Source organism: Mesoplodon mirus, assembly GCF_964341445.2.
Source record: "Mesoplodon mirus genome assembly, chromosome: 14".
NCBI classification, from domain to species: Eukaryota; Metazoa; Chordata; class Mammalia; order Artiodactyla; family Ziphiidae; genus Mesoplodon; species Mesoplodon mirus.
In genome coordinates this window covers 66,589,731-66,616,086 of record NC_138990.1, presented here as the reverse complement: position 1 = coordinate 66,616,086, position 26,356 = coordinate 66,589,731, and the positions used below count along the sequence as shown (strand labels likewise).

General features: G+C 38.3%; 1 protein-coding gene and 1 pseudogene across 34 annotated transcripts in view; one reads left to right on the top strand and one right to left on the bottom strand.

Moving 5' to 3' along the window:
• The window catches only part of NRXN1 (neurexin 1), a gene marked incomplete at both ends in the record, with an annotated part of 1,125,847 nt that overhangs the window by 278,902 nt on the left and 820,589 nt on the right, over positions 1-26,356 (top strand). The gene's annotated exons all lie outside the window — the stretch shown is intronic.
• Positions 15,259-15,702, bottom strand: LOC309816055 (protein mago nashi homolog; annotated as a pseudogene). The gene has a single exon. The product of its transcript is annotated as a protein mago nashi homolog (transcript).

The window sequence follows — 26,356 nt, the reverse complement described above, 5'->3', positions numbered from 1 at the left end:
TCTTTTAAAATGAGCATGACTGTGATTCATGACAGTCGAGAGCTTCGTTGTAGCACATGACAAGCTCTAATTGTCTGATTATCTGCCCAGATACAAAAGACCAGGTCATTCAAAATTTCCTTCCTCCCCCTGGGTATAAAGACCCATGAGACTGTTAACTTTGATTTCTTATGTGATCAATGGCAAGGAATTAATTTAAGATATTGCTGGTATACATCAATTTATCTGTCAGTACCTTTCCATTCCTATCTCACAATAGCTTCTGCTCTGTTGAGCTTCTGAAAGCTTAAAACATTCTGGCTCACTGTTTTTATTATTGTTTTCACCTGCTTCCCTCCTCCTAACCCCTCCACCCTGATACTCAGATTTTTATTAGATTCTTACAAGAAGCATGACTGAAATACTGTGCAAGGGCCTTGCTCTTCTGGATATGCGGATCTTCCAGTTGGCCCTGTCGATGCATGTAGAAGCATCATCATTTGGTGTCCTATATGCATTCTCCTCAGTCCGCCCCTCCCTCGAACTTGCATATAGGACACGGAATGCAGTTACAATCACCATCCTTCAGTCGGTACTAAAGCATTGTTTGGCAGGAAATCCTCTACTCCCCCCCTTCCCTGGAGTGGTGACGACAAGGAAACAAGGAGAAATGAGAAGAGATAGACATGTACCTAGGAGGTGCTACTTTTCCTTTCCTGGTGACAACTTGCTCTTGTCTTCATTATGTCTGAGAGGAGTTCCCTTACCTTCTCTCTCTCCTTCTAAGGCTACATTTCCTCATGGCTAACCTAGTACAGTTATGTTACATTCCAGAAAGTTTAGGTTGTCTCTCTTTTAAAGTGAAAAATTAGTGTTATGGACCCAGGAAAACCTGGTAACATGTACTAGAATGGGAGAAGGAAAGAAAGCAATTTTTCCCCCTCAAATTAAGTATTGTGCTTCAGATGTTCTGCAAGATAGTTAAATTGCTTCCATGAAAAGAACGTATCTCTTGGTTGGTCAGAGTAGTTTTCATAGGAGCTGGTCTGATAGCTGTTTTTTTTCCCCACAAATCTCAACTTGAGATAAGATGAAACAGGAAGTACCAGATGTCTTCTTTGTTTAAACAACAACAATAGCAACTTATAGACAATTGAACTTTGAGGGAAGTTTCTCTGCAAATTTATAAATACATGATTAATATATTCAGCAGGAAGTGTTACAGGTATGCTACTCTTGGGAGATGAGGGACTTATTTCCATCATACACTGAAAAGTTATGAATACAACAAATCAAGCTCTTGAACATTTTGGCAATTTAATGATCCTGAGTGGTGTTGGTGTGGTTTGATTTTCAGATTCATGACACTCATTTATTCACTCCTTCAATGTTTTTCTGAAGCACCTTTGCAGACAATGTGTCATAGACTCTCTATCTGTGCACACATGCTCTACAGCCTGGATGCCTGGGTTCAAGGCCGTCTACTAACAGTATGACTTCGGGCTTAGTGTTCACTGCTCTGAATCTGTTTCCTCATCTGTAAAATGTTTATAATGATAAGCATACTATCACATAGGCATTTTTGTGTATGTGTGACAGTCACGTGAGGATACCTGAAAAGGGCATAGCAGAGTTTCTGGTACATAATAAATGTTCAATGCATGTTTCTAATTTTCGCCTTTTCTGTAGCTGGAGCTAAGGTGCTAAAGGATTGCCAGCCTCCAAAGACAATATTGTTTTTAAAACTCAACTGTAGAGATCATGTTTTATTGGTGCATTTAAAGTACGATTTGGTTGTCATTTGTTCAACTTGGAATTCTTTAGGAACACATTTTCTTTATGTCATGTCTTCCCATAATTCCATAGGGGCAGGTTTTGTTTGTTGCTCAGTGGCTGGCATATAGTAGATATTGTATATATATATGAAAGAGAGGGAAGGAGGGAGCGGGGAGGGAGATAGTTGGTAGCTCTGCTGCTTTGCATGGGCTTTTGCCTGTAAATCACTTCTTGGGCAGTGAAATAAAAGAATCCTTAGCACAGAGAGAGGCAGACTGATGTGATGATGGGGAGTGATGTTTCTTCTTAAAGCAAAAGGAAGTGCTGATGGATGTGGCCCAGTCTTAACCTTCTCTTTAGTTCTGATGCTTCCCTGGGATGTGTCACATGTCATCTCAGTGGGAGTGTCATCAGAGGGGAAAGTAGGACACTCCTAAGTACCAAGAGGAATAAGTCAGTTGAAAATTTGTCATAATTCAATAAAAGGAGATGTCCCCTTTATTTTTTATGGCAAAATTATTCTGTGGAGGGAACAGCAGGGAAGGCAGGTCACTAGTTGTTATAGGCTTTTTCATTACTCTGTATAGGAAATCTCATAACCGACTTCATAGGATGAAATATCACCTTCAATGGCAGAGTTACAAGACAAAAGTGGGGAACTCTGACATGTGCTGGAGGAAAACTAATCTTTCTGTGCTGTATTCCTTCCTTTTCTCCCTCCACATCTTGGCTGGGAAGCAAAATTAGAAATTTGGTTCTTAGATATTAAAAGTTTTAAACTGATTAATTTTAATGCATCAAGTATTTTTTAGGCACCAGCTGTAAAAATAATAATAATAATAATTTGAAGAGGAATCATTAATTAAGCTCTTATTAGTGTTAGGCATTAATTAAGCTATATATCTTATATGTATTATCCCACTTAGTAGCCATAAAAAACAATAGGGTAGCCATCGTTATTTCACAGATGGAAAAATTGAGGCCTAGAGAAATTAAATAAGAAGTGATTATTTGTAAAATAACAGATAGACCTGATCCCAGCTCTCTCTGGCCCTGCAGTTGAAAATCCATGGTCCAGAGAGTGTTTTGGGCAGTCAGGAAATGAAGTAACCAGTTGAGAGTAATTAATAGTAACATCATATAGCTTTTAATTACAGAAACTAGTCTATTCTCACAGAAACTTTGAGAAGTAGAGAATGATATTAATAATCTTTTATTTATTTATTTTAGTTATTTATTTTTCGCTGCGCTGGGTCCTCGCTGGTGTGCGCATGGGCTTTCTCCAGCTGCGGAGAGTGGGGTGGGGGGGGCCACTCCCGGCTGCGGTGGGCGGGCTTCTCACTGCGGTGGCCCCTCCCATTGCAGAGCACAGGCTCCGTGGAGGGCTCCAGAGCACAGTTGTGGCACACAGGCCCAGTTGCTCCTTGCCATGTGGGCTCCTCCCGGACCAGGGCTCAAACCCGTGTTCCCCGCATTGGCAGGCAGACTCCCAACCACTGTGCCACCAGGGAAGCCCGATATTAATAATCTTATTGATAAAACTGGATAAGCTGGCCCTAAAGTAGTTTGATTTGTGGAGATTCAAAAACCTGCTGAGTGTGAGTTTCATAACCATTCCATTATACTGTACAGACTCATTTTACTTTTTCATGGCTTTTTGAAATGTCTTCTCATTTATCCAGTCATGTATTCAGTCACTCCTTAGTGCCAAACACAATGCCAGACACTGAGCATACCAACAAGGAAAGAAAAAAAACAGTAAGACACCTGCCTTGGCTTGAAGAGCTGATAGTCCAGTGTGATGTGAGATGGTGACAGACGCTAAGCAGGTAATTAGCGTGTGATACATTGTGATAAAGACCATGGTAATTTAATGCTAAAGCAAAAGGAAGGGGGGCTCCTAAAAGCCCTGCAGAGGTCAAAGGAGGCCACTGGGAGGAAGTGATAAGGAAGAGGGTCTTAAAGAGAAGAAGCTAAGTAGGCTATTTAGTCAGGCAAGGTAGAGCAAGGGTCAGCCAGGAAGAACAGCTTGTGCAAAAGCTCTAAAGAAATGACTGGTGCTATTTAGAGAAGTGCACATAATGCTTCAGGACAAGAGCTGGGCTAGGAAAGGAGGAAGGGGTCAGAGGATGGGGAGAGAAAGGGCTAGAAAGCTAGGAAAGGTCAGAACAGAAGTGGTAACCTTCTCTATCTTGCTGAGAAGTTTGGACTTTACCAGAAAGTGGATGGAGAGACACTGAAGGACTTAACAAGGGCATATGACAGAATCGGGCTTGCATTTTTGAAGATCACTCAGCAAGCAAGGTAGAAAATTAGTTGGTTGGTTGAGGTCATGGTTAGTAGAATAGGACCAGAGGTGGGAATATCAGTTGAGAGGATGTTGAGTGAGATAGAAGTTTCAGAGACTGGGACAATGTGAATAAATAGAGGTACTGGCTCTGAGCAGAGAATCTCAGCTCCAGGTAAGTCAGCCGTGGAAGGACATGCCATATTACACATGCCCTACCCAGCCGGCCTACCCACCCTGCCTTAGAGATTTGATGTCGCTATCAGTCCCCCCACATATGCACACACAATTGAAACTCACTGCTACAATGGGTCACAGGATTTTTTTTTTTGAAGTGTGGGATCTGAGATACGTATGTAGGGATTCTCAGAGATGTTTTTTAAAGACAGGATGTAGGGGTGAGGGTGGGTATGATAAGAGTGCATGGTGGCTTAACAAGATAGGAGCTGCAGAAGAAGAGGTGATTTGAGTGGGGAGAGCTGCCTCACAGTCCAGCAGAGGAGAGACTTCCCCTCGTTAGAGGAGTCTTCATAAAGGAGATGGGACTCTGTCCAGGTCTGGGGAATAGGTAAGATTTGACTGGTAGGGTGAAGGGAAACAGAGAAGAGAGGGGCCTGAGCGGAGGCCTATAGTTGAAACAAACAATGTGTGACTAACAACCTTTCCGTATGCCGAAAACTACAAGATCCCTTCTCTGAATTTACAGAGGCTAGGTTCTCTGGACTCTCTCATGCTGATGAAAAGATGTGTTGAAACTTGCCTAATAACCCAGTGAAGGGACAGATCCATTTTCCAAGCTCCCAGTGGAATATTGAACATCAGCTTGAGGCCTTTGAAGAGTATTGAATCATAACAATTGACGGGTTTGAGTAGTACAGGATCAGGCTGTGTGTAGGGAGATTTTAAAAAATGACCTATGTGCAGTCACCACTACATAGAGTTTCCTGAAGCATAAACTGAGTCTATGATCTGCTTGTGCCAAAGCTGTAATTCTCCTAGAGGCAGCTTCCTGAGACTTGATAAGTGGGGAATACCTTCCCTCCCATTAACTGGTGGTGCTAGATATGCTATGGGAGTGATCTTTACTCTGATGACCTTTATCAGTTGTTCACTAAATAAATGAAAACACAGGTCGTTTAGATTGATACTGCTCAACACTGGTCAGGAGAGGTTCCAGATTAATTAACTAAACTCTTGGCCATGGTGGCCCCATCTTTGCTATCCACAGAATGAAATTGCATAATGCATATTTACCCTCATCCCCTTAACTGAAGCAAAAATAGACCGTAAGGGATTATTCTGAAGCTTATGATGTTCCTGACATATTAGCCCTTTCATAACTGTGTCTTGCACTTTCACAACATGTATTTTCAATGAACTTTCTTGTGCAGTCTCACTGAATTCTTCCCAACTGTTTGCTTATCTTATCTGTTAGATTCAGTAGCTGACATGCAGACTGATTGATATTTCCTGAATCATATGCCAAGATGGTGGCAAAATTGGTGACTGGCTCCTCATCCAGTGCCTCTTGTTTTTTGCCAGTGTTCTTGACATTTGTAAGTTACCTAGATGCCCAGGCTGAGAAGACATACTCCATATGTAGAACACATCCCAAAATGTGGAACCTCAGAGCTCAGGAAGTCTCTGAGCACCAGGCTCCCATCAGCTCCGCTTCTGACTAGTCAGCAAGACATTGCATGCAATGCACCGTAAGATTTACAAATTCTACTCTTAATTAAACAGGCAAACAAAGAAGGATTTGTATGAGTGGTATCATTCTTATCTTGAAATATACATACATGGGCAATGTGTGATTTAACCCCAATATTTCACTAATAATAGTGACTTGTTTATAATGAGATTCATTTATTTATTTATCTATTTATATATTTTTACTGAAGTATAGTTGATTTACAATATTGGGCTAGTTTCAGGGGTACAGCATAGTGATTCAGTTTTTTTTTCAAATATTTCATTATAGGTTAGTACAAAATATTGAATATAATTCCCTGTGCTATACAGTAAATCCTTGTTGTTTATCTATCTTATGTATAGTAGTTTGTATCTGTTAATCCCACACTCCTAATTTGTCCCTCCTCCCCTAATGAGAATTATTATTATTTTTGAGTGTGTGTGGTACGCGAGCCTCTCGCTGTTGTGGCCTCTCCCGTTGCAGAGCACAGGCTCCGGACGCGCAGGCTCAGCGGCCATGGCTCACAGGCCCAGCCGCTCCACAGCATGTGGGATCTTCCCGGACCAGGGCACAAACCCGTGTCCCCTGCATCGGCAGGTGGACTCTCAACCACTGCACCACCAGGGAAGCCCCCCTAATGAGAATTATTGAAAAGTGTTTTCCGGTTTAGAAATAACCTGTGTACACCATTGCTCACATATTTTGCTGTTGCCAAGAATTAATGATTGCTTTTTATTTTTGGTTTGAAGATAATCCTCATGCTAATTAATAACTTAGAAACCCTTGTGCATTGTTTTCTCATATGTTCCCTTGGGCCATAATCATTTTATGGGATGAAAACCTGACTCACCAGTCGCCCTAGTAAATTAGTTCCAAACTGCCTTGGAAAGAATCCTCGTGCTGGAATAGACCACACTCATATTACCTGATGGTCTTGGAAGCATAGCTTTGTGATTAGTTTGGTGAAGATAGATGTGTGAGAGCTCTCAAAAGTGATTTTTCTTTTAGTTTTTATTTTCTGACATGAAGTTGATCTGCATGACCAATGTGGACAAAAGGGGGGAAAAAAGACCATATTACTCTGGAAAGTGAAACAGAGAAGCAGCAAAGAATACCACCAACCTAATTCATTTCTGGGGGGAAAAAAAGCCAGAATAATGGTTATTTAAAAATAGCTCATAAGAAGGAAAATAAAATCAACCTTTGTTTCTTGCTCTTTAATGAATAATATTCCAGTGCATTAACTGTTAGATAAGTCCTTTAGGTTTCGTTAGCATCTAGATTTGGTCTTTTAGCTAATTAATCTAGGTAACTAGAGAGTCAGCCATTAAGTAAACATTGGCAGTTCTAAGCATCAAAGTTGCAACTTTGCCATGAAATGACATGAAGCATAAGGAAAAGAGAATCCAACATACTTGAGTCTAGTCCCATCAAAGACTGTCAATGCTTGGGCACCATTTTAGTGCCCAAGATAATTGGTAGGTTTTGACTGGTATTACTATACCATATTCGGGTATTACTCACATTACTAAACAATATTTAATTAAGTGCTTTAATGAGAACTTTTAAAATAGGGATATATTGTGTGTAATGAGAGAGATGAGACTTATTCTCTATTTCTTTAGTTTTATTTGCTCATGCCACAGTCTGGTTACAAAATCATTATCAATTTGCTCTCCTTTTCTTTCTGTACTATTTCTTTCCCATACTCTTTTTTTTTTTTCTCTTCCCCCTTTTTTTTTAACATCTTTATTGGAGTATAATTGCTTTACAGTAGTGTGTTAGTTTCTGCTTTATAACAAAGTGAATCAGTTATACATATACATATGTCCCCATATCTCCTCCCTCTTGCGTCTCCCTCCCTCCCACCCTTCCTATCCCACCCCTCTAGGTGGTCACAAAGCACCGAGCTGATCGCCCTGTGCTATGCGGCTGCTTCCCACTAGCTATCTACCTTACGTTTGGTAGTGTATATATGTCCATGCCTCTCTCTTGCTTTGTCACAGCTTACCCTTCCCCTTTTTTTACTGATTCTATAACTGTTCCTGCTTAACTCACGTACTTGAACCTGAAAGGAGGGTTCCATAATTTTTGTGGAATCCTGTAGTTGGTTACTCAAGATGCTTCTCTGCACATTGGAGAGGCACTATTTGTCTCCACAAACAAACTCTTTAATACAGAAATCCTGTCATTCAGGAGGAAAAATATTGACTTCAGTGTGTCCCCGAGAAAACCATCCCATTTAAAGACCAACAGGCTTTCTCACATTAGTATGCTGTGCTTTTTCTCTTTAAAGCATTCTTTTGCCACAGAAACACAGCCATTTCTCAGACTTCCAGCAGATTAGGCTTTCAGTTTTAACACATAAATACCCAACAGGTATGGATTATTTTTACAATGACATAATATTTATTGATTTTATTAGGAACAAACCAAAAACTGCTCTAAGGAGGAAAGTAAAAAAGTAGCTATAATTCCAACACTGCTAAATTTTGATTTGATGTCCTAATCTTCTTATGTGTATAATATAAACCAAAAAAATTTGAGATCATGTTGATCTTAACATATCAGAATATTTTTCTATTCTACTAACATTTAAAAAAAATTAACTGCCTATTCTTTATTAATAGACTTACTATTTTACTCCTGTTGGATATTTAGGTTTTCTCCAAAGCTTTGCCTTTCTAAATAATCCTGCAATGAACACCTTTGTGCAGAAAACAGTGTTTCTTTAGGTTGATTTCCTGATGTGAATTAATAGGACAAAGGGTATGAACATTTTCACGCTCTTGATAAATATCTCTTAATAGAACGTCAAAAGTGACTCTATGTATTTGTTTAGTAGAGTCAGTGTTTTTCTTGTCATTCTTTTTGAGCTCTTTCTAAATAAATGTGGTTTAAATGCGGTACTTAAATGATCATAATTTCTATACTAGCATCTAGAATGCACTCTGCTTTACTTTGAGCTTCCCTGTCACCCCTGTATTTGTGAGATGGGAAGTTATATGCTTATAATTTTATTTTAGATGAAGCCATACCTAGAGAATAGGGTGACAGACTCATGATGGATGATTTGGCCAGCCTCCATTCCTTCATTGCTAAGGAGATAGACAATACTAGAGAAAGATCCCCATGGGAAGGAAAGAGATTGTAGCAAAAGGAAGTGCAAAGAAAAGCCTTGTGGGTTTTATACAGATACCCAGCTCACAATTCTCACCATTCAGAGTCTCTTCATAACATTTAGCAAGGCAATTTAAGTAGGCCTGTTTTTTCTTATCTCACTCCCATTCTGTTCCTTGCTGTCCCTCTAGATACTTTTTTGTCATTTCTTTCACATCAAAAGTGACCTTGATTTCCATTTTATCCTGATTTTACTGCATATAAATGTAGTATATTAGAATAAAGGCAGCCTCAATGCATGATTCAGCTCCCCTCCAGAGCTTAGGAAAGCCCCAGAAATCTTCACAGACTGGTTTGGCCTAGGATTTAAGAACAATTGAATTATTTCTATCATTGTTGTTATTGTTAGCTTAAATATATAATGTGGTCCAATTTGAGTATATCTGATTTTCCTCAGGGGATTAAAAACATTCTTTTTCCTCAGAGGAAGCAAGAATATCTTGCTTTTCTCCTGGTTTAAAGCCCAACATTTTATGAGTCTTCATTGGACCTAGAATCAAATGCTAAACCTAGTTTCAATAGATAATGAAGATTAATCCTATCATTTTTGGATCACAGACTCTTAACGGCCAGTGGGTTTTACCATCTGAAGAGAAAGAGAAACAGTTCCTTAGGAAAGAGCTTGGTGATTCAAAATGAAGCTCTCTGGTTTTGTGTTTGGTTTGTGGTAAATGAGATACAGAATGTCTGAACATGCCTTAGCAAATTTTGTGCTCACAAACTGGATTCAAAAGGAAGGGCAGGAAGTAGTCATCCGTTTTATAGATGAGGAAATGAAGACTCCAAAGATTAAGTGGCTTTATTAAGGGTCACATAACTAGAAGTTGTGGAGGTGAGATTTCTAGGCTAGTTTTATTTGGACTGTATTATACTATATAAAGTGAACAGGCTATAATGAAGTTTATAATCACCTAAAATATGACTGTATTGGGACGTTATCAGGAAGACTGTGGCTGGGAGACAGAAAAATAAGCAAATTGGTCAAGGAGAGGATGAATATGAGTGTGAAGAAACAGGGAAGAGATTTTCCACTGATCTGAGACTAGGTTGATTCCAGAAAGGTTAGGGTTGATCTGCATCAATGGGAGATACTAGTGAAAGTGAACTGGTGCAAGACAGAAAATGCTTCAGACAGTCATTTTGTGGCCTGAACCTTCACAGTCAAGATAAAGACTGACAATTTTTTTTTTTTTTTTGCGGTATGTGGGCCTCTCACTGCTGTGGCCTCTCCCGCTGCAGAGCACAGGCTCTGGACACGCAGGCCCAGCGGCCATGGCTCATGGGCCCTGCCACTCCACGGCATGTGGGATCTTCCCGGACCAGGGCACGAACCCGTGTCCCCTGCATCGACAGTCAGACTCTCCACCACTGTGCCACCAGGGAAGCCCAAGACTGACAATTTTGAAGTGACTTGTGAAATGAGATCAATATTTTAAAAATGTCTTGTGTTCAATAAATATCTGACTTTTCAGTAGAAAATAAATTCCAGTTTCTATATAAAAACAACTTGACATTTTTCAGTAATACTTTTTAATGAACATTGCTCTGAGCTATAATATAATGAAATTTGCTTAAAAGTAGAACAGGCTGGTAATACTTGGCAGAACAAAGAGGCATATGGTAAAACAGTTGTGATTTGTTGGCGAAGGCTTTCAATTTCTGGAAAGCTAGAGGCTTTTGGCGTAGTGGACTGCATCTTGATATTCAGTCCCAAAAAGGAACCACAGCAAAACAATATACTTAGATTACAGTAGCCTGATATACCTTTAAAATATTTTTCCCTTTAAATTTATCGTTATAAATGCAGGCTGTGTTCATATTGCAAAGTGAAATAGACAATTGAGGAAATTTTCCAGATAATTCATATTCCATACCATTTTATATGACATATAGAAAACTGTGGCATTTCAAAGGCAAGGAATTGATTGGGGGAAAAAAGCAGTTGATTCTCCTTCTCACTTTGTGTTAGTAAGTGTAGTGTATTGAATTTAGTCTCCTTCAAATTTAACTTTTTTTTTCAGTATTATTTTACTATGGTAAGAATACTTAACATGAGATTTATCCTTTTTTTTTTTTTTTTTTTTTTTTTTGCAGTACACAGGCCTCTCACTGTTGTGGCCTCTCCTGTTGCGGAGCACAGGCTCAGCAGCCATGGCTCACGGGCCCAGCCGCTCTGCGGCATGTGGGATCTTCCCAGACCGGGGCATGAACCCGGGTCCCCTGCATTGGCAGGCGGACTCCCAACCACTGAGCCACCAGGGAAGCCCTATAAATTTATTTTTAATAAATAATAAAAGAATGTGTATATATGTAAAGTGAACTAGGAGCATACTGTGATAGTAAAATCACTTAGAAGTGAGATCAATATCCAATCAGAAGATCAGTGATCCCACAAGTAGGCCTGATTATCAAAACACCAAATGGCATTGCCTTTGTCTTTTTATAGGGAACAGGCTATTTTTGTTTTTATAATTTAAGAGATCTCAAGTGAACAGTGAATGAATCACCTATCCATTTTCCTTTTATGGTATACTAATTCAATATGTTTATCAAAGCCAGTTATTTTCCTGTAGTATTATTTTATTCTTCAACTAAACCAGTACATTAATGCCTTTAGGAATTCCCCCTAACCCTCAACTTGTCATCATGAATTTATTGAAATGTAGCAAATGGTAAAATAACGAGCAGCCAAATGGCTTCCTTTCGGTTTCACTAATTTATGTTTGTGGCTTGTCAGTCATACTCTATACACAGCTAGAAATTTGCGGCTGAGAAAAAAATTCTCCCACTTAGGGATTACCTTGTCAGACTGCATGGAACATGATATAATCATTTTATTCATTTTATTCCCCTACCTCATCAGTCTTACAAAGTTTTCTGAAAACATGCAGTTTTTCTTCCTTTAACCTTTTTGGGTACTTATTTCCTTCCCTTTTCAGGTAATCTCTCTTGTAACAGCCTCAGGAGAGAGATAAGAAGAGAAAAGATAACTGGAAATGGTCATAATAATGCTGCTAATAATAATAGTCTATCATGTGAAGCTGCCTTGTAAGTGGGTAACGGAGAGCCTGAGGTTTTGCTGCCAGGCTGGACTGCAAATCAAGATGTACATGAGAGGGATTAGTTATTTGTAGACTCTTGTGACACTGTTGTCTTCTTTTCTCCTTTTGTGTTGGCCATAATGGAGAGGCATCTTGGCATCTTATTTGTTTTTGCCGGGAGCCTTCTCTGTTCAACATGCGTAACGCGTCTAATTCCCATCATGATTTCCTCAAAACCTGTTCCTCTCCTGTATAGATATATAAAATCATGGGACTTATACCATCTCAGCCTTATTTTATTCTCTTCTCTTATTTTTGTCCCACAATCTTAGCCATCTTGAAAACCCTAACAGAATCATTTTCCCCCCAAATATTAAAGGCAGAGCCAAGAAACCTTATATATGTTTCACCAAGTTCAAATAATACCAAATCTCTAGACTTTTGAAGCATATGAGTAAGTTAACACCAAGATTAAATAACAATGCTTTTTGGGTATGTTCTTTTTTCCTCGGATGAAGTGTAATAAATAAATCATGTCAGTTATAATAGGATTCAGCTGAATAGTATTTCTATGAAGAGCATACCAAGTAAAGATGGTTTTTAAATTGGAATTAAATGCATCTAATTAGCAACTATTAAATTGCTTAAGTTGTGGGCAGTTTTAAGGAACACGGACTCATTTGTCTCACATGCTTAAACAAATCGTAGAGGATTAGAAATCACTAAATTATTAACGATTCTTTCTAGCCTTCAAAAGATTCTAAGTGTTGCAGCAATCTCTGAATTGTCAATGCCTCTGGATCCTGGAATAAAATAAAATGGATGCCTTGGAAAAACCTGCTATTTGTTCACTCTTATCGTGGTGTTGTATTTAATAGGCTTTTAGTTGAATACACATAATGGGGAGAAATCTGTTCTGAAATTTAAATTAATGAAAGCTTTTCAAAGTGGCTTCCAAATAAAAAATTTAGGCTTCTTTTCAGAGGATGGATAAGGATGGGAATTCTAATTACCCACACAATGTAGATTGCTTCATGATTCATCTCTGCAAATCAGCAGTTTGAAATCCTATAGTTAGCATTGGGTGCTCTCCAGTAAGATTTTATGAACATCAGCTTGGTATTTGGCAGAAATACAATGTCAGTTGTCCAGACATCATTTTTCTCAATGAGCACATGTTTATATGTTAGATAATCGCAGAACCAAATCAATTACAGTTTTATTTCCATTGACAGAGGTTAATACCCTGTGAGGTATATTTACATCTCAGAAGGCTAAGCATTGTGAACCTTGGAGGAAAGGAATAATTTTACAAATGGAGATAATAGGCAGGCCAACGAATTGTTGTTTCTTGAGGATTTGTATGCTCTTTTACCTATTTTTAATTTACCTGAGTTTATGTTTTTGGCTTACTTTGTAAAATAATTCAGTTGGATTAAGACTAACAGTGCTGACAAAGTGAGAGAGTGGCATGGACATATATACACTACCAAATGTAAAATAGATAGCTAGTGGGAAGCAGCCTCATAGCACAGGAAGATCAGCTTGGTGCTTTGTGACCACCTAGAGAGGTGGGATAGGGAGGGTGGGAGGGAGACGCAGGAGGGAAGAGATATGGGGATATATGTATATGTATAGCTGATTCACTTTGTTATACAGCAGAAACTAACACACCATTGTAAAGCAATTATACTCCAATAAAGATGTTAAAAAAAAAAAGAGGGCCTCCCTGGTGGCGCAGTGGTTGAGAGTCCGCCTGCCGATGCAGGGGATACGGGTTCGTGCCCCGATTTGGGAGGATCCCATATGCCGCGGAGCGGCTGGGCCCGTGAGCCATGGCCGCTGGGCCTGTGCGTCCGGAGCCTGTGCTCCGCAACGGGAGAGGCCACAACAGTGAGAGGCCCGCGTACAGCAAAAAAAAAAAAAAAAAAAAAAAAAGACTAACGGTGCTAAAAGGGGCTGTTTGAGTCTGAATCAATACTTGTAACCACCTCTATAAACCAGTGCTTAAGAGCTTCTGTGCTCAGGATAACTGTTCTGAACTGAGCAGGCTGTGTATAATTCATTAGTAACTATGTCCTCGTTCTTACTATTTGCCAGGCACCATGCTGGGTGATACAGATTGTGCATTACTTTAGCCCTCAGAACAGGTTTGATGGGCCCTTCTCTTAAGCATCCTTGAGAAGTGACACCTGCAGAAAGTTTTGCTTAAGTGAGTCATCTTTCATTTGGAAAATGGCTCATTGAATTGTATGATTATTTTTTTCCTCTTCTTCCTGGCTAAGAGTAAGTAGGCTGTTCGAAAGCTGAGGGGAGCTTCTTCCACTCTCTAATACTAGAGCCATCATTAAAACTGGGGATCATGCGTGCCTTTCCACACCTTTGTACACTCAAGGAGCACTGACCACATGCTGTATCAGGTCCTGTACTTACAAAAGGTGGTATGTAGGGTGGAGCCTGTTTCTGCTCTGAGAATTGCAGCTCTTGCATGTTTGCTGGCAAGCTTTTGTTAATTCCCATGCAAGGTAGTGTGACTTGCACAAACAGCTGGGTTTTGCTGCTATCACTTGGAAGTTTATTTCCCCCAGCGTGTATATAAGCCCTACTTTGGGAGAAGATGGAAATCAGGTCCTAGAGAATTCTTTCTTTGAGAGTACACTTTGCTAACTCAGACCCACATTCAACGGAAAACACGAATTTATCTGTTCACAATTGTAAATGTATACAATAGTGCTCAATGGACTAAATATTCAAGTAGTAATCTCTTATTTATTCAAAGCTATAAAAACAGTTCTATAGATGTGATTAAACCGTGCATGGGAAACATTAAATTCAAGTTAAGGCTTTCACAGGCATAGCTTTGCACAAGTGGCCCATCTCTTAGAACCTTCAGGTAGACCTTAGATGCCACCTGTGCCACTGCCACCTCTCCCTTTCACTTTCTTCTTAAATTAGAATGTCTTCTTTTGTCTTATTTTCTCAAAGTGTGTTCTTATTGGGTAGCAAGAAAGAGTAAATATAACAAAGAAAGGGCCAATCCCATAAGCATTATTCATGAGGGACTATGTATCCTTGATGATGCATTCTATATATTTTGCTTTAAGAAGCATAGTTATTGAGTGTGACATTCTGAAGATTTATTTCTTATTCCCTTTGAAGTTAGAAGGGTGAAAACTGCTTTTTTTGGTTATGTTATTTATTAAAGACAATCATTTATAGTTTATAAAAAATATTATACACAAAAATGTCCTGATAACGGTGATTAAAAGCAGCTACTCCCACACTCCTTGTGTCCACACCAATATTCAATCTAGATTGGCTTAATCTTGAAGTGTAATTCAGTAAGACCAAAGACCAAACACTTCAGGTCCTGGAGAAGATAATAAAATACTCATAAGCCTTCTGGATTCTTGGATTGATTGACATCAATAAGGGAATCAATTTTTGATGTCATGAAGGAAATATGTTCATCTCCAATGATGATTTCAAGCTCCTGCCAGCGCCCTTAGTCGGGAGGAGGCCACAAAGCATTATCCTCTTTGGCAATTTCAGTGTCATCGATTATTCTCTTCAGTTCCTCCATCATGCTTTTCTGTACATAAACCTCTTTTCTGATCATATCAGTTTTATAATTGTTGTTATTGGGATATCTTGATCCCATTGGGTCAGAACTCACACTCCAGGAGTTCGAAGCTGAACTTGCCCTTGTGACCCCTGCAGTAATGCAGATAGAAGTCACTCTCCATGGCTCTGAAAACTGCTTTTAATTTCAAGGAAATCTACATTAACTTATGCTAGCTAATTAGTACTTGCATAGGTACTTTGGTGGTGGTTAGAAGAACCACTTGTGTAGGAATTTTGATGGTGATGCTAGAATAAGGAAACATTAAAGCAGAGTCAGGAACTCAAATACTGCTCAGCCAAACAGGAAAGGAATGTTTTGGTTTTCCTTTCCTTCCCTTCCCTTTCCCCTTTTTGTTCTGTTTTTCAACATCTAGTGAGCTACCTATAAGAAAAGAGCACCCAGGTTTTAAGTGAAATTTTATAATTTTTAGCTAATGGTAAATAATTGGAACAAAAAATTAAAGTAAAACTCTAGGGAAACCACCAAAAAAAAAAAAATTAAAAAATGATGGCTGGTCAGATAAGGACTCTGAATGCTATGTATGAAATTTGGCCTTAAAACAGTATAGGCTTCTGTCATTATCATCTATCATCATCATCATCATTATTATCATTAATTTGTATAAAACTTGCTGATGGTAGAATATGAACTGCGGTATCTGGTAAGATCTCCGGTCCTAACATATGGCAGTATAGGTCACACTCCCAATGTCTACTCACATCTTAATTCTGCATGTTGACAAGATGGAGGATCCATGTTAACAATGACTGTCAGTGATGTTAGGGTGGAGTCTTTCATTTTAAAACCATAAATCTAAGATTGTACCTATTTCATTCCTTCTTATAAACTTTTAAAATTGAACTAGTCATTTAGTTTGAGAGTGGTGGCAGATGGTGTGATTAAGATGTCTCTGTTCCAGTCCTATTTCAACCATTGATTTACTGGGTAACCTTGGACAAGTTCCTTACCCTTTCTGAATCTCAGCTCCCTCATTTGTAAAATGGAAAGTTGGCTTCAGATGACCTTTAAGGTTATTTCCAGATCTTAAATATTATAATTTTACAAACTAATTCTTCTAAATTGCCAGTTAGATTAATTTCTCCACTAACAATTATTTATCTGAAGGAACCAATTTATATGCAGTCTAAAATTGTCATTGTATTCCTCTTTTTGAATCCTTTAAAGATAACCATGTTCTCTGTTATATTTGATGCAATGATGCTTTCATAGATATTTTATTTATTCTGAGCCTCTGTTTCCTCCTCCCAAATTGTTTCTGAGGCCAGACACCTGCTGAGGGTTATGTACTATCTCCTGGGAAATCCTCCAGAACGAGAATGGAATCAGGGAAGGGCATGGGATGCCAACGGGGATCGAGTTCTGACCCTTTTCCTCTCTGGCAAAAAGAACAGGATTCTTTGACTTCTAGACTAACATAGATCAGGCTTCAGAAACCAACTAGTCTAGTTTTCAGTGATGCAGAATGGATTGTCATGCCACATCTTCTTGCAATGGACTACTTCTGAGACAGCTTGTAGCATCTCTGGACAACTATAGCTGTAGCTGTCTCCGATAAAACATATAAATATAACCATTTTAGAAATCTAATGTATATCAACATATGTTTGATAAAATATGAGGAAAATCTGAGGATGGATTGGGAGATTTTGAAAAACATAAAATTCAGAGACCAGTTTTCATAAAGCATCAATTCCTAGCATCACTGTCAGTATGCCTGTTTATCTTGTCTGTCTGTGAGACTGAGCCATCAGGAAGTTTTCTTTGTGGGACTTTCAGTATTAGACCTACTTGCTGTATTCAACTTCTGCAAAACTGAAACCAGACACTCACTGACAATAGGTGTTATCTGAAGCAATATATTACTCAGAGAATTGAAATGTCGTATATCTGATTTGGGGGTCTCTTGACTCAACCAGTTAATTATTTTTATTGCCCTGTAGGAATTTATACTTGTTAGTGGCAGATGGGACTCCAATTTTAAGCATTTGCCTAATTAGGCATATTACTGAAATAGGTGATTCCGGGTGAAGAGCTATCAGTTACTACAGACTCTTCCGGCTCCCACACTAAATGTGTCCTAACCAAGGAAACTGAAGGAGCCTTGAAAACTGTTTGAAGGATTTGGGAATTATTTGTAATTTACCATGGTGCCTTTGTTGTATCGATTATAACTTTCTGGGCTTACGGGGATTAATTAACAGGACTAAATATGAAAGAGCTGCACACTAATGTCATTAACAGGAGCCATAATTACAGAACATAATTGGCAATAATTCTTCAGTGGTTATTTGGTAATCAGATTCTTTTGGGGTTAAATGAAAATCAAATAGACATTTTATTCATAGAGATATTAGCAATACAATAATGCATAATCACACTTGTCGTTTAACCTTATCGATGCTGCACACTGTGTCAAAGGAGGCCTGTGGTATGTCCAGGAATAGTTGGGTAGAGTCTTTTTGCAGGGCCAGGATGGGATGCTGAGTGAAAGTATAGCCTTTGGGGTTAGAGAAACATGGATTCTAGTCTTGGTTGTGTAACTTACTAGTTGTGTGACCTCTGACAACCCACCAACCCCTACCAAAGCTCTGTTTCTTCATCTGTCAGTAAGGGCAATGCCTAGCTGATGATGTTGTTTTTGAAATGAAGTGAAATAATGCTTGTGAAATCTTTACTATCATGTATGGTACATAATAGGTGCAGTTCAAAATAGGAGGTTGCTTGTGATCATAGCAGAGGAAATGGTGCCCAGCAGAGGCCAGGACACTGTGAATGATACGGAGGAGACAGACTCTTTGGGCTCATACCCCATATGCACCTTCTCCTGGCTGTGAGCCTTGGGAAAATTCCTCAACTGCCCTGTGCTTCAGTTTTCTCTTCTGTAAAATGGTGCTAGTGATTTGTCTACTTGATAGGGTTGTTCATAGGATTAAATGAAAGAATATGTGTAAAGGGATTAGTAGGTTAGCACATAGAAGCATTGGTATTATTACTATTACTATCACCCATGTGGAACAGCTTATTCATGAATGATGAAGTAGAGAAAATTACCAAAGAAAATAGAATCTTGACCTGCCTCAAGAAGAGTTATTGAAGTCTGTTAGAAGGAGAAGACCAGATATATTAGGTGTGGTCTCACTGGCTTTGAAGTCAGAATCATACTTAGAATTCCAGCATCTAGATTGTCTTGGGAAAAGATGAAATAGACTTGAAAGAGGACAAAGGAAGGGGGTGGAACCCTCAAAAATCCAGCAGACATAACTGATTATCTATGATGTGCCAAAAACAAGAAAAAATAAACAAAAAGGGAGACATCTGTTTCCATCATACATCCACAAAGAAATCTGTAGGAATTGGAGGAACATTCCCCCAAATGTGAACATTCTTGGCTCCCTTCCTGTCCTCCCATTTGCCTGATTCTCCCCACTCCTATCCCAACTGCCAAGAATATACCAAGTAAACTCTAAATGCCAGGAAAGAAATTCTTCAGAAAGACAAAGCTAGAGGTCAAGGACCTGAGTACAAAGTCACTTCTGAGTTGTGGTCATCCTTTTCTGATCCCTGTGCAACCTAAATGACCTATTGCATACCCTCTAGTGCCAGCCTCTGTCTTGTTTAATCTAATAATCTACTCTGAACACAGAGCATGTGAGAGAAGTCTGTGGGTGGGGTTCATTTGTATACTTTAATACACTTCCTGGAATTCACTCTCCTTGCTTTGAACAGAAGTGTGAGCATTCTCCAGTCACCCTGAATGGGTTAAGGAAGCTAACTGGAGGATTCAGCTGTTCCCCATATCCCCCCCCCTTTTTTTTTTAAATTCTGCTTTCAACCCACTGCCTTCATCTATCTTCCCGAACAGGATATTGATCAGCTCTTGAAATGGTCTTTCTCATTTCTGGACACTCTCTCTGCAGATACTGTAGGAGTGGAGGAGAATATGGTCCTGCCCTTGAAATGTAGTTATTTCAGAACTGAGCTTTAAGAGCCTCTGATGAGGCAGATGATGCATAAGCAACCCTCTAGTGGCCAGGGAAGCCCCAGTCAACAACAACAAAAAAGGAAAGTCAGCCCCCAGTCTCTGAGAGGACTGTTTCAAAAGTGCCTTTGTGAACTAGTTGCTTGAAACTCAGACATCATTTGTTCATTGATACAATGTGCTCACGGAAGTCTCCTTAACCCTTAATGTCCCTGAGGCAGATAGTTTTGTACAACAGCCATTGTTAGAACATTGTCACCTAACATATCAATATATCTATAACAAAGTCTAATTATAACTTTGGATGCCGAGAAAACATGACATGGTTGGAAATTGAACGGGACTGCTTTAGGCTCCAGTCACTGCTGGTTACTCTTGTGATCTGAGCAGGGAGGAGGCCGAGCTAGAGGGTCCCGTTGGCAGTGAGAGGAGAGGATCCTGGGTGTTTCTTAATTATCATCATATTTCCCACCACCATCTGTTAACCTTTTGGTGAATCAAGACATGACGGGCTATGCCAAGACAGAGAGAGGAAGGCCATGTTCAAGTTAGGTTTGAATTCCTTAATGGAAAGAAAAAAATGAAGGAAAGGAAATGAAAGGAATGGAAGGCATTCAATAGCAATGGCATCTGTAGAGGAAAAAGTTAAGGCAGTTCCTTTCGACTCCCAGAGGGGCAGCTATAAATGTAAAAATATCTATGATTTACTGAGTGCTTACCATGGACCACATACTGTGCTGGCCCCTCACTTGCATTATCTCATTTAATCCTAGCAATAACAGTTTCATGTAGATACCATTATCAACTTCATTTTATGGATGAGTAGCAGCGATTTAAAGGGATTAAGTATCTCGCCCAAGTTGCAGAGATTGCAAGTGATGGAGCTAGGATGCCATCATGCTGGTTGGATTCTGAAGCCTGTCTAATTAACCATGATGCTGCCTGCCTTCCAGCCAGATATTAAAGTGAGGAGTGCCTGCTCATAGATGCCCTTCATTGAGAGGACAGGATGTGATGCAAAAAGCAGTGAATAGAGAAATGTCAAATGATTCAGTCAGAAAATTATGATTTAGTTAAAACCCTTTGATTTGAGAAAAACTCCTTTGTAGGCTTTTATTGCAATAATTTTGATAGCAAATTAATTTTGTCCTTCACTACTCCATGCTGCCTTTAACATTCTATGCTAAGCATGTATTTATTTTACACGAAAAGAACAGCAGTTTTTCAGTTTCATAACTATAATCATACCATTATGAATATGTATTCTTAGTCTAAAGCTCTGTGAAAGGCAATTAATTAAAGAGGTAACACCTCTCTACTTAGATTTTGCTCTAGGGAAGTCATTTAACTAATCTGGACCTCAATTTGTTCACCTATAAAATGGGGAAAACAGGTTTACAACGGGCAATAGGAATGTTTAGAAAGTGCTAAGCATAATGCTTTAGCTTTAATAGATTCTGAAGAAATAATAGCTGTGATTATTAATAATGTTGTCTTCTAGTATTATTATTATTATGGTTATTATTACTGTTACTATAAATAAAATATTTCCTAATATAACATACCAGTTAGTCCTACCTGGGGAGACGAGCACCTGTGAGAAAGGTCTCCAAGGCCCCTTCTACTCTTATATGCTCTTCATACTGTTTTCTTTCCAGATGGGAGATTTTCTGTTCTTATAAATATTATCCTCCTAGATTCATTATTAAAATGTTATTCCGTTTTAATCAAAACACTGGAAACTATGATAGCATTTATATTATTCTCTTTTCATAAAAAAATAATATTGTTGTTATTACATAGTCTTCTGACTATAAAGACATAGCTTGTAAGTACTACTTTTTAAATTGTGTGGCTCAGGTCTTGACTGGTATTGTCCATAAATGTTCTCAAAAGATGTGAAAACAGAAATAACATGTGGAAGAAAAGGCTCAGTGTGGGTGAGAATTCAAACCCCTCACAGTTATGGGTCTATAAAGACTCCAATTTTGTGTTGATTCTGATTTCAGGGCAATCTTGAGCTAAAATTAGGTCCAAGACCTAGTGAGTATATGGTGATTCTGTGAGGGGGAGAAAATTGTTTGTTTCTTTCCATTTATCCACATTCTCTCAAGAGGTGTAATTCTCTGAAAATTTGCTATTAAATCCTTTGCTGTTGAATAAAATTCAGTATAAAATAGTTATTTCTCACTCTTGTTCTAGGTAGATTCGTATTTAACACCAAAGGGAATTTTAGGGTTTCCTTATCAATAAAGACAAAAGATGCAAAAGATGGAACTGTAGTGAGCTTTTTAAAGATCATGTGACAGTTGAATCAGATAGGGTTCATTTTTTTAAAATGTCTTTGTTATTTGTTGAATTAACTGATATGCAGGTTTTTTTTCTTTTTTTCATCTGCAAATTGCCTTTTTTCATTGGGTTTCTGGAAAAAGCAATTGATGTGGAAAGTACTTAGCATTAAGTCTGCTATGTATTTAATGCTCATTACATGCTCCCCTCTTTCTTCAAACATTCCCTCAACTTTTCTTTCCCATTTCTCAGCTAACATAAACTACCAGACCAAGAAAGTATCTCATTTGAAATATTTTCTGACAAAAAATGCTGACCAGTTTCCTAGATTCAGTTTGTCTTCTCCATTAACAACTCCTTATTAATTCTGTTCATAAAGTATGCACATTTTTAAATTTCAGTGACCTCAAGCACATAGCTCACTAGTTCCTGGAAGGAAACCAGGGCATTTATATTTAAAGTATATAAATAGCAACAATAGCATGAGGTAGAGACTGACCTAAACTCAAGTTCAAATAGCAAATCACCTCACTAATGCAAAAATAAAAACAAAAAATGTTTTGTCATAGAAGACAAAACACACCCTTCTCAAGGGTATTTAAGTGTTTGAACTGTCTATGCCATGTCTTTCTATAATGGAAAAATCTGTATTACTTTGGAAATCACCATTGTCCCATATCCCTTTTTTTTTCCTGCTGCATTTTGAAATGCGCTACAGCAGACTCTAATGACCTTTAACAGACCTCTCCACTTGTCCAGTTTAGGCCAGCAGCTAATTGGAGGGACCTTGGGTCTGTCTACTGACCTCAGAAAGTTAAGTTTTCTCACCTTGAGTAAAAAGGTGGAAATAAGTAATGTTTTGGAGAATATTTCCTGAAATTGTTGTCTGCATGACTATGAGTCTAAGACTCTGCCAATGTTATTATTTACTAATAGTAGCAATTGCCATTTATTAAGCACTTATTTAATCTTCTCAAGGGACGTATTAGATAAGTACTATTGTTATGCCCTTTTATAGGTTAGAACACTGAGAATTGGAGATTAAGTAATTTGCCCATGATTACATAAACTTAGTTTTCTAACCCAAATCAAACTCCTCAGACTTGCAAAGCCCGTGTACTCTTATGTGTGAGTGACAACTTGAGGACAAAAATATATTACATATTATAATATATACACATATATTTTAAATCTCAAACTTAAATTTCTTTCCTTCTGGAACATTTAGCAAAAGGAGGTTAATTATACTTCATTTTACTATACTCTGGGCAAAAATAGTTAAAATGGGGCCAGATAAGTGATAAAATTACCTAAAATTAAAGATGATGGATCGTCTTTATAGATCACTTATATTTCTTCTCTTTCTCTCTCCCTTTGGCTTTTTGTTTGTGGGTGGTATATAGTTAGTTATGATATTTATTTGCATGCAAACACCAACTTGTTAAAACTAAAATCATTTGAATGAGTTTTGATGTTGATAAAATATCTCACATCACTTAGGGTCCGAGGTCTCAGACGTGGCCTCAAGGCATAACTGGGACCAGAACCAGGAAAGGACAGAGGAGACTCCAACCCTGTGTTTCCTGTTCCTGATGGTCAGTGTGTTTGACATGATTAGGGTGAGGGTTGCAGAGTAAATAATCTCAGTGCTGGTAACATTTTCTGGGATTGTTACCACTTTCTTCATTGAGAGTGGCTTGAGGAAAGACAGCATGGAGAAAATGGAGACAGAGTGGCAAGAAAAAGAGGTATCCTGAGGCTTCACAAACTGAGGCACACATTTGCAAAGCCACCAGGTGAACATAGTGTGTCATTACTTTTACATTAAAATAAATGCAGTAACATAATGAAATTAAAAATATGTGAATTTTTAAGATAAAATAGAAGATGTAAAATACATTCCTTTTATATTTTCTATAGGGCACAATGATTCTGGAATTCTGAGATACATTTTTATTTTTTTCTCATATTAGAAGCATGGGGAGAAGTGGGGAGGAGAATAGAGAATACAGATGTGTTGAACAGCAAAAAAATTTTTAAGTATGGCAGTATCTTAGTCAAGATAACTTTATAGTTAGACACCAGGTCCTTTTTCAAGGTTGCACTATAAATAACTCTGTTCTTAGGGAAACAGTTATTTGGACACAACCAATAAATTAACATTTATTATTTGGCAGCAGAATTGGTTAAGTCCAGACTGCGGTGTGTTTCTGTCATAAATGGTAACCTGGTTTTGGAAAGACAGCTAAATAAGATAATGAGGATAGTTTTGATCTTTTTTAATTAATATTGATTTTTATGTGTCAGTTTTGTGTAGGCAGGAGATACAATTATGCCCTAAGTGCAGTAAGTCATACCCTTCACAGACTGTGACAGAGAGAAGGAGTATTTTTAGTGGTAGGAGTTAATTTGTTCTGGCATTAATGCATGAAAACGTTGATGATGATGTCTAATTGTTTCCTATGTTACTAGTTCAACTAAAAATAGGGTTCATGAACCAAGCTGTGGGAAGTTATCGATTATGACAGTTTCTTCAAAAGTGAATTGCTTAAAATTATTCTTCTTACTAATCAGTTTTTGATTCCAAAATGAACTTTTATTCCATTTTCCTCCTCTTCTTTCTCCCTCACTCATCTGAGCCTCCTACACTAAATATTGAAATAGACATAAAAAGTGAGGAAATGTATAACCTACTTTACTTATGCTAGGAAAGAAATACCGGGGGAAAACTCATTTTAAAAATTCAGTATTGGGCCTCCCTGGTGGCGCAATGGTTGAGAGTCCGCCTGCCGATGCAGGGGACACGGGTTCGTGCCCCGGTCCGGGAAGATCCCACATACTGCGGAGCAGCTGGGCCTGTGAGCCATGGCCACTGAGCCTGCGCGTCTGGAGCCTGTGCTCCGAAACGGGAGAGGCCACAACAGTGAGAGGCCCGCGTATCACAAAAAAAGAAAAAAAAAAAATTCAGTATTAACCATTTTATTGACTGTTTTATATAAATATAAACGGATACATTCACATAGTCAAACACAAAGAATATCTGTCATTCTCATTAGGTTGATACTCTGCATATATAATTTCTTTGGAAGTGTGCTGATTTAGTAATGGTTTGGCTTCATCATATTGAGATAGCCTTAAAAAATGTCCAGTTTGTTCCCATTTATGTACTCAGGGACAATTTCCTGAATGCTTACTGTGCACTCTGCAATATACTGCTCTTTACTAGAGTCTTGAAAAATAAGATTGGCAGGAAGATGTTAAGACTTAGTTTTTATCTGTGTTAGAATACTTCCTCTTCAAGGAAAACAATCACAAATTTATTATGTCACATAACCAGAAATCCAGAAGTCAGATAGTTTGACATCTCTAGATTCTCTTGAACCTGGCCATTATCTCTCTGCCATCTTCAGCATATTGACTGGCTTTCGTCCTTAGGTTTGTCTGGTTGAGCTCAAGATGAGTGCAGTAGCTTTACATATGCTCATATATGCTTCATATATGCTCATATAACTACATCCTAAAATAGACTAGGACTGTGTGTGTGTGTGTGTTTGTGTGTGTGTGTGCCTTTCCCACAAGTTCCTAAGCATTTTCCCTCCGGTCTCATTGACTCTTTCCTAAACCAGTCATAGGCATTAGAAGAGAATTACCAAGCATCTCTAGGCTAATCAAGACTCTTGCCCCCAGAGCTAGGCAAAGTTAAGTTTCCCTAGAAGCACTGATCACTTGAATGCCTAACAAAAGTAGAGCAGGAAAATAGGTGGAAAAAGGGTACAGTTTTAAGAGCTACTTAGAAGTAAACACAAGCAAAATTACAAAACTTTGAGAAATATACACAGCTTCATGAATCATATGTACAGATAAAAAGTGATATGGTAAATGCTAAGGGGCTTGGAGAAATCATCCTATAGTGAACAACTATGCTTGCATTGCCATTTGACTTTTAGAATCACTGACAATTTTTCAGTATTTGAAGTAACAGTAAAAATAACCAAATTCTACTATGTCTCAAAGACGATAAAAGACGAAAGCCTGAATCACCCTACATATTTCCCTGTGAATGCACTAACAAGTTTTTAAGCCTGAGAATACTTTAGCCCCCTTTTCAAATCATAGCCCATTAAATAAGAATCTCACTTAACTTTTGATATTTCACTGTTAAATAATGAAGATGTTAAAATTCCCTCCTGCTGTGTGTATTTACAAAAATGATCATATAAATAAACATTGATTAAAACTTTTCTTATGGAGTAGGGAAAGACCAATGAGCTAGAGTAGCCCATAAAAGTTTCCTTCATTTAGTAAGGTTTCTGAATAATATAGGTAACCATATTGATTACTGAATTTATCTACCATTTTAATTAGTGTTACGCACACACACACACACATATATATATGTATATATACAAACAAATTAGTACAGGTTGCACCATATAGAATTACTGGTTTGTTTAGGTCAAAAGAGATGAATATCAGAAATTTCATA